The sequence below is a fragment of the Seriola lalandi genome, unplaced genomic scaffold, assembly GCF_002814215.2.
Source record: "Seriola lalandi dorsalis isolate HSWRI2012SDOR001 ecotype SW California unplaced genomic scaffold, Sedor1 jcf7180002054666, whole genome shotgun sequence".
Taxonomy (NCBI): domain Eukaryota; kingdom Metazoa; phylum Chordata; class Actinopteri; order Carangiformes; family Carangidae; genus Seriola; species Seriola lalandi.
Window position 1 is genome coordinate 538,127 of NW_019525219.1, and position 8,428 is coordinate 546,554.

The following is an 8,428-nucleotide window of genomic DNA, read 5'->3' on the forward strand; positions in this document are numbered from 1 at the left end:
TGATTTTATTTCATTTATTTGTTTATTTGATAGGGACAACACAAAAAAATATAAAATAAAAATAAAAGACAAATTTTGCTGCTGACTGGGTGAAAGATGATCACAGAACTGGTTTGATTTAATGTTTGAGATGAATCTTAAAGGTGGGAGATGTAGGACAGTCCCTTGGTGTAAGTAGCCATATACTGACAGACTATATAAAAATGGACCTCGACTCCGGGTCTGGAAAATGAAGCCAATGCGGAAGTGCCTTGAACTTGCTTTCTATCCAATGACCATCATGGCGACTCCACTGGTTGCAAAAAGAAGTCTGATTGTATTGAAGTCTGTGGGGAAATGACGCTACTTGTCACAACGTTTTCGTTATGTGTTTATGATCTGAATCACTAGTTATACAGCAATACAACATGATGTTCATTTTTCAAATTATGGTCCTATTTAAAAGAAAATAGACGTTGAAGAAGCGTGGGCGTGGCTACTGCGTCATAGACACAAAGGGGGACCTGCCTGTTAATCCGGATATGACGTCAGCGATGTGTCGGACATTTGACTTGTTATTGTGTTTTCAGTTCATCAAAGTTAGCTCTAACATGTTGTCTGCCTGAAAATGTCTTGTTCTGTGTTCAGTTGTTCTAAAAGACACTCAGAGGAGTCGGCAGTTCAATTTCTTCCGGTAAGTACATTTTGTTTTAAGCCTATTTTTTGCTAGCCAAAATTAGCATCCCTGTTAATATCACAGTTCAGGTGAAGATGCACCTTGCTTACCAAGCTAGCCAGCTAATGCTAGCATTAGATGATAACGTAGCGATTGCTATGCTAACGGTACTGTGTGCCGCTGGGCAGGTAACCTGTGTCAACCTGGGTTAGACCGTGGAAGTGTTCAGTCAAAACCCAATAAAAAGGTGAATTTAATCGACGTTAAGCTAACGACGTTTGGTTTGTTGTGTCTCGCACATGTGACCCAGTTTAAGTGATCTGCATTGGTGTAATGTGCAGCATTAATGTTAGTTAATACATTTACAGATTAAATTAAGTACAATACAAGTTAAGATAACGTGACGTATACAAAATGTAGACAAATATTCAAATAGTCATATAGAAGATTAACTGTTTCCATTCATCTGGTTGTGGAGAAGGGAGACTGCATGGACATCCTTAGTTCTCTAATGTGCTGTGATGATGATGATGCTAGAAAACCTCCCAGTTTATCTTCCTCTGATGAAATGACAGACTAACTGTTGATGAATTGGTTATTATTCTCTCTTCAGTATTCACAGGTTCAGTTTCTTACCTGCAACTTCATTTCTGCTGTTGTTGACGGGTGATGGTAGCAACACTTTTAAGATCAGAATTTATAAATATTAAACTGTGATTAAGTGATGGATCATCTCTAGCACTGTCACCACCTCCACAGGTGAAAGTATTTACCAATTAACATCAGCATGTTTTTTGATCCTTCACTGTCAGTGTTGTCGGACAACATTTAAACATTTATGTTGATTAAAGCTAACGTAGAAATAGTCACACAAGACTGTACGTGTTACTATTGTGAAAATTCATACCAGATGTGTTCTATAAAAACCATCAACAAATTTAAAGCAAGAGCTTCATAAATAACTTTATTAGACATTATAAACTACATTAATTTAAACAATTTACAACACTGGGGACATGTATAAAAGAATGTAATAAATTGATTCATTAAATACTGAAGTGTACAATTTACAATGAACTGTAACTTTAAAATCATAAATAAAAGATAATAGTTGTGGATGAAGTTAAAGCTAAATTTCACTGTCATGTAAGTTTACATAACAAAAAGAAGAAGTTTAATCAACAGTGCAACAGTATCTTTAGTAACAAGTATAATCATTATTCACCATGAGTGTTAATGTGTGAGACGGTTAATATTTATTTGCTCCAGTAACAATCTCCCTCTAAATAAGTGATGCTGTTGGAACAGCACAGTGATATTAACTATAATGGCTGAGTACTATGAAATATGAACTCTAATGTTTTAAACTATTGACAGTTTGTTACAGCTACAGTGGAGTGGATAAATAGTATTTACTCATATCATGGCAAGAGTACTTGACTTAATGATTTTGAGATTTGGAAAGACACTTTTGCACATTTTTGTGCCTTATGGGGATATAGTGGTATTGCTTTATTACAGATCAACTTCTGTTAGGGCGTGTACGTTTGTGTGGTTGTGGGGACAAATTTGTGTTTGAAACCAGTAGTGTGAGGTTATTGTGGCCAGTCGTGACGGCTTCAAAAGACTCTTTGAGGGACACCTGCAGTGACTGAGGTCAGTGTCAGGATGAGTCTCTAGGACATGAATGAAACTGAAAGTAATGTCCTTTGCACAGATTGAAACGTGAGGAGTGAAGTACACGCACCAAACAGCGGGAACATTCAAAATTTCTCCAGAAATTTTCTAGTAATTTTAATGTTTTCCTCTACCAGCGCAATCTTCTGTGGTTGTGTCATCAGTTCTGCTCTTTCTTCTTCAACTTTCTGCGTGATATAAAAATATGTCCAACTGAGCGGTGCGCAGTCACCTGGGTTTTAAAGTGTGTTTTGTCTGTATGCTAATCAGGCTAAACGGACTCCGTGATGGGATTGGTCGGAGCAGAGACAGCTTCTCTTATTGGTGCAGCAATGATCCTGTCAGTCCTCACCACAGCTGCAGCCGTTTAAGCATCAGAGGAAGAGAGTTTAAGAGCCCGGCCTGCGGCTCGCCTCTGTACCTCCTTTGTGAACATTTGTGTGTAATTTGTGATTTGGTTTGAGATGCTGGTAGTGATTGTTGGGGAGTGGGTTAGGTTTAAAATTGTGATTGTGCATCACACCCTTAGAAAAAGACTGTTGGACACATTAGGAACAGGGGTGCTGCTTCTTGTGTTTTTGGGTTGGTTAGAATCGCATAGTTAGGCTCTTTGTTGGCTCCTGTTCTCCTACTTCAGTTGTCCTCTTGCCTTGTTTGTATTTTTGTTTACTTATTTACCCTCCTGGTTATGCAATAAATTAAATCAGTAAATTTGATTTACCAATAACACCTGGTTTTATGTTGCTTCCCTTTTCCCCTAGCTGGGTCATAACATAAAGACTGGCCAAATACAGTGACTGGGAAGACATATATACATTTCATATACAGATGCTAGAAACCAACATGGCAGCAGTGAACTGAAACCTGGCCCTGTGAACAGTCCACAGTCAGTAAGTGAAATACTCGGTGAGTTAAATTTCCCAGGCTGTTGTATCTTCTTTGCTTGCAGAAATCAACTACCCGGTACTGGATGTCTGTCTCACAGCATCAGAGGTTTTATTTTCTCAGCAAAGTGGTTCAACAAAGGGTTTATATCTTGATGCTTCATGGGAACAGTGCAACATCTACTGGCCTGAATGCAAAATGGGCAAATACAAAGGTTTGTACATCACAAATTGAATGTAAGTATAAGGGAAAGCATGATTGTATTTGTGGTCATTCATTCTAAAGGATTATGTGGCCATCAGAGAGGCAGTGCTGGCCAGCCCGAGGTTGATGGCTCAGACCAACATCCAGCTCTTTGAACTGAATTGAGGACTCAGTGGTGAGAGTTTGTCATAAAGCTGTTGGTGTGTTGTAATCTGTTCTGTAATTTATCTTTTAATGAAAGCTGAAAATCCTAATACAGTCTGTGTTTGTCTGTGTGTTCCAGGTGCTGGCGAGACTCTCCCTTCAGCAAAGGGTCTGTCCTTGGTACAGGTGGGACAAGGACAGACCTTTAACTTCAATGTCCCGGAGGAGCAGCCTGGATCCTCCAGCAGGGGTCTGCCTCCTCCTCCTCCTCCAGACGATGAACAGCATGGCCCCTCATCCAGTGCTGTTGGTCCTCCCCTAGCTCCAGCACCACTCCCCTCTTCTGTTCATCCACCTCCTCTGCCTGGACTACCTGTTCCCAGGACCAGAGCCTACAGGAAGAGGAAGGTGACCTGAAGCTGCTGTGGCAGAGCAGGGGCCGCTGCCTGGAGGAAAAACCCTCCGGCTGCCAACATCATGCATCTGCAGCAAGTGTGGCCAACCCAGAAGGATTGACACTGACCTCACTCACATTGCAGGTGTGTCACACTTTGAGACTGTTGGTGGAAAGACTGTGGAGGAGTGGAGGGAAGAGATGAAGAGAAGACAGGACAACTTTTAATTGACATTATTTATTATTATTATATTTGATTTGTTGCAGTTGTAGTGGTGTTTGTGTCCCCTGATGTCTCATGATGATCTCAGTCCAGTGTTCCCTCTTTTTTAGCTCTGTGTTTGGTCTCCACCAGCTCCTGAGGGAATCTGTCTCTTTAGCTTCTTAATGCTCCACTATGTTCAGCAGCTGCTCTCAGACTGTGTCTCTGCTGTTTGCTGCTGAGGAGGTCGTGGACAGTGACTACGGCTGAAATGAGAGGAGTGAAGTACACACACCAAGCAGCCGGCAAGTTTAAAACTTCTCCAGGAATTTTCTAGTTTTGTTTTTCATTCTCTGTCCTCGGTGTTCAGATTCAGTTTCTTGCCTTTTACTTCATTTCTACTGTTGTTGATGGATGATAGTAATAACATTTTAAGAGCAGAATCTGTTCAGCTCTAGCACAGTCAAGTATTGACCAGTTTAACATGAACATGGTGTTCAGTAGGAAACAGATGGAACTGACCCACCAGAACTGCAACCTGGAGCAAAACCAGACTCTTCATAGATGTGATGCTGTGACCTCAGAGACGGATGTGTTCACCTCACACACTCACATTAGTGTTTTCATTATTTAAATTGGTAAGTACATAAGACAAATTAGAAAAGCACAAACTCTAGTATCTCTCTCTAGATCCTGTATTGTCACTGTTGAGGGACCGACACAGTTAAACATTTTTATCATGTTTGTTGTTGATTAAAGCAACATAGAAAGTCTTTGATTAATTACAGATTCAGTCAAACTTCAATGTGTTGTGATTTCTATACTGCGCTGCTGCTGCTACTGTTAAAATTCATACCAGACACGCTCCATAAAAAACATCAACAAAGCAAAGCTTCATAAAAAACTTTATTTCACATTAAAACTGCATTATTTTCAACAATTTACAATCAACTGGAGATGTGTACAAAAGAATGTAATGAATGGATGAATTAAATGTGTGAATTTACAATCAACTGTAACTGACAAATTAAAAATAAAAGTTTGCATAATAAAGAGATGTGGATAAATCTTACTTGGTAAAAAGTATAAATTATAGTCGAAATGTAAAAATAATACTTCATAGCTAAGTGAGGACAGTGCAACAGTCTGACAGGTTGACTGGAAGCTATTGCAGCCGTCCGTAAGTGATGGAGGGAAGGTGCAAAAAGTCCAGGAGCCGTTATTCATCATCAGTCTTCATGTGTGACACAGTTCACATGAAGCAGACTCTCAGTCTGAGGGAGAAGCTGTTCTGAAGTCTGTTCATATTCTGCAGAACCAATTTAAAACACAAGGTTAGAATACATTTAACACTGTGGTTTTACAGTTTAACGTTAGCACACATGCTAACTTCAACTACAATAACATTACAAAGTTACTCCTCACATATATTTGCCAAATGTGGTTGTATGCAATACAATGCTTATAACACTAATTTAACAGATTACCTTGAATTGTGACAGCTAACCGTGTTAGCAGCATTTCCGCACTGCACAGGTCAGATCCACCCCTCGCTCCTCCCCAGCTCCACCCTCTCATCCAAATATGGTTTCTTCTGGCTCCAAAAAACCAAGATGGCGACGTCCATTAAGCCAAACTCGAGGCTTCAAAACGGCAATTCACAAACCAATGGGTGACGTCACGGCAGTTTTCCACTTGCTGACAGCACAGGTTATCCAAATGCAGTGACCTCACAGCCCCCTCTAGTGGTTGCCCTCTGTTTAATGAATTAATTAAAAGCTGGTGGGGAAAGCTGATGCAAAACCTTATAAATTAAACACTGCATATTTAAAAAACATTTACATCTCAAAACTAAATAGATATTATATTTTTTCGGTATATTGCAATGATGAAATGAAGATGTTTTTTTAATCTGTTATGTGTTAATTCACGGGTCAAAATTTACCATGTTCACCATCTCAGGTGACGCTGAGGCTGATGGGAATAATGTCTTCAGTTTTGCAGGAAGGTTAATAAAGAGATCAAAATCTTGACCTGATGATGGCGCTAGAGGATTAAACCATTGTTGTTACGGTTCATCCTGAGAGGAACATGAACGTTTAGCAAATGTCATGGCAAGTCATTCAACTCTTGTTAAAATACAAAAACCACAAATGTCAGCCTCATGGTGGCGCTAGAGGAAAAACCAGGGGATTATCAAAGTCAGCAGGGTTCATCCTCTGGGGAGCATGAATGTCTCTACAAGATTTCATAGAAATCCGTCGATTGTTTGCAGAGAAATTTCAGTCCAAAGTGGTGGACCAACACTGCAGTCCCTCGAGCCATGCAGGAAAAATAAAGACAGAAAAACAAAATTTAGGTTTAGGCAATCCTCACAACTACATGTCAAGTGGAACGTGATGAAGTACATGGCCGAGGCAGCTCTGTCTTTCTCTGTTATTATATGACTGAGTGAGTGGAAGCAGCCAAGATACAGCCGACTATGACTGCACATCTGTCAACACCAGACGACAGACACGCACTGAGCCGACAGCTCTCTCCAGGCCCTGTCATCCCATATTATCTGCACAGAAAATATTCTCCAAGTTCACTCACTATCCAACGTTTATAAACTACATCACACAGGTTGTGACTAACTGTACCTTTCACTGTCCAGGTTGAGTTCCAGCATATTTCGGGGCTGAGAGCAGGTTACGTCATTTGGAAAACGACTCGCTGCAGATGTTTTATTTCACATAACAACATGCTCAGTCCATGGACCATTAATCAGAACTAGCTTGTGTTCATTAATCTGCTGTACACTCACATTATCCATCGCTTTCATCATCGTCTTAACGTCATAATGGTTTCAGGATAATGCACATTACAATAAACACTGAGTAATATTTATTCCTTTAAACAGGTCAGTCAATAAATGAATTACTTACTTAAGATTTTGGCAATGCACACTGAGTAGTAACCTTACAGCTTCATATCCAGACAACACAACGGAGGAGCTCCAGGCCTCTAGGGGGAGCTCTAACTTTAAAACCTTCAGCATAAGCCAGAATTTCAACCCGAGAAGCCAAACCTACGACCGGATCTTTGACCTTTGACCTTGGACCAATCAAGAGAGTATGCAGAAAGAAAGAAGACAACATAGGCAACATAAAAGATAATAAGGCCGTACTTTCTGTTGCATTTGTTTTGGGGGTTTCGTGTGTTGTTGTTTTTGCATTATTTCTGTATTTGCTGCGTTTTTGCTTTTTGCTAATTTATTTGTTTTGGTTTCCTGCAGCATGCTTTTTCCTTTGCAACACGTTTTTACATTGTTGTATTTGTTAAGTATTTTTGTATGTGTTTTTGAATCCGTACTGTCTTCAGGGCAGATTGGAGGCCACAGTGAGTTGCTGTTGGAAAGTGGGGCTAGCTGGTTAGCGTGCTAACTTCAGTAGAAGAAAAGATGTGATAGAGACAGGAGTTAATGCTGGTGTTGCTTTCCACTGCTGGAAACAGCTGTTGGCGAGTAAAGGAATGAAGTTTGATGATGAACTCACAACATTTTGTTCTGGTAAGCAAACAGCTGTTAATGCTAATGTTAGATATGTAGAAATATCTCCTTTAAACCAGCTGGTGAATATAGAGGAGCATTAGAGTTAAAACAGAGTGAGTACTGGACTTTAATGACTCCATATCTCAGCTGCTGTTCATCAAGTTCATCACAATCAACTTAAAATGTGATGCTAAATAAAATTTGCATCTACAACTTTGCTAGAAACTCTGTGATGCTGCACTCAGTGGTGCTTTGTGCTGAGATCATCAAAGCCATTAAGATTCATCCTCTGAGGATCATACCATACAAGTGTATTGAATTTGGATCGATGGATAAAAACTACATGAAGGTAAAAATCAATAACATGCATAAATATCAGGTGTGGCCTCTCTCTCTCTGAGCAAACAAAAGAAGCTTATGTCATTGTCTCTTCCCCTGAAACACATCTGTGTTACAAAGGAAATACATCCTCATGCAAAACAACCAATCCCCTAAAAATGTTTTCCATATACAAATACACTGAATGAGGACAACCATTATTTTTTGCTGTGCACATGGAATGGCCTACATGTAATTTACTCAAATGCAAATGCTAAAATCAAAAAGAGGATGTCTTACATTGAGTGAACACAACTTTTCTTAGTCTAAGTAGTAGTAATCTATCTATCTATCTATCTATCTATCTATCTATCTATCTATCTATCTATCTATCTATCTATCTATCTATCTATCTAT

General features: G+C 39.6%; 1 long non-coding RNA gene across 2 annotated transcripts; it reads left to right on the forward strand.

Moving 5' to 3' along the window:
- Window positions 1–375: 375 nt before the first annotated feature.
- LOC147818257 (uncharacterized) lies at window positions 376–5,233 on the forward strand. 2 transcript variants are annotated; one of them, XR_015438147.1, is made up of 4 exons: window positions 376–673; window positions 3,094–3,431; window positions 3,520–3,596; window positions 3,705–5,233. It is a non-coding gene; the product is annotated as an uncharacterized LOC147818257 (long non-coding RNA). The 2 variants fall into 2 exon arrangements; XR_015438146.1 differs by having other exon boundaries at window positions 3,094–3,596.
- The last annotated feature ends 3,195 nt before the right edge of the window (window positions 5,234–8,428 follow it).